Here is a 1,094-nt window from a genome sequence, read left to right as displayed (position 1 = left end):
AGAGCTGTGCCTGACAGTGCTGACCAGCACCACCTCACACACTCTGCTGCCACACAGCTTTGCCCTTCACATTCCTCCCCTTGGGGCTGCTGACAGATGAATTCCTGCACTGGGCAGCGGAACAAAAGCTTCCCAAGGTGGAGGAGGCACAGGCAGATGTGAACACTTTGTCTGGGAACAGCCTCACTGCTGTTTTAAGGCATCCTAAAGACTTTTAGCCCCAGGGTAGAACAGAAGATCAATCCCTAGTTGGCTGCTTCAAATGGAGTTTAAATCTACTCTCTGAGAGGAATCTAAAGCTGAGACAACACGAGTGAGTTAATCCTTTCAAGCTATTAAAACCCACAATTCAGGTACTCTCTCTTCTCTCCACCAGAACTTCCTAACAATTAAATTTCCAGCACGATGTTCTGGATTCATCCAGCAGCTGAACAAAGTGGCTGCAGGGAACACAAGGGGCTGTAGAATCATCACAGTCATGGAATGGTTTGGCTTGGAAGAGATTCTAAGGATCATCTCATTCCACCTCCTGTCCTAGGCAGGGACACCTTGTGCCTTGGTTGCTCCAAGCCCCATCCAACCTGGCCTGGAACACTTCCCAGGGATGGAGAAGCCACAGCTTCTCTGGGCAACCTGTGCCAGTGCCTCAGCAGTCTCACAGGGAAGAATTCCCTCCCAGTATTCCATCTATCCCTGTCCCTCTATGCTCTGCCCTAAGGACACGGCAACACGTTGTGCTACGTCTGCAACTGCTTTGTGACCAAAACATCATCCATACCTCTGCCAGACACACAAATGATCCTCGGGAATCACTGAATTCCTCCTGGGCTGTGGTGATGCTCAGTCACCTGGTTTAGCATGGGAAAAAAAGAAGGAAAAAAATAAAGCGGGAAATGGTCAGATTTCCACAGGAGGCTGATTTCTCTGTGAAAAATAAGGGCAAAAAAGGTAAAGGTGAGATCCTCACAGCAGGCTGATGTCTCTCTGCAGGTATTGTCCCTCCCTGATCCCCGGGACAGCAGGGAACACGCTGACAGGGCAAACCCCCGTGGGCACCGGAAAACTCTGCACGGACAAAAACTCCTTTTTTCCCC

The sequence above is a fragment of the Acanthisitta chloris genome, unplaced genomic scaffold (assembly GCF_000695815.1).
Source record: "Acanthisitta chloris isolate BGI_N310 unplaced genomic scaffold, ASM69581v1 scaffold44466, whole genome shotgun sequence".
Taxonomy (NCBI): domain Eukaryota; kingdom Metazoa; phylum Chordata; class Aves; order Passeriformes; family Acanthisittidae; genus Acanthisitta; species Acanthisitta chloris.
The sequence above is the reverse complement of the archived record's forward strand: the minus strand, read 5'-3'. Positions refer to the sequence as shown.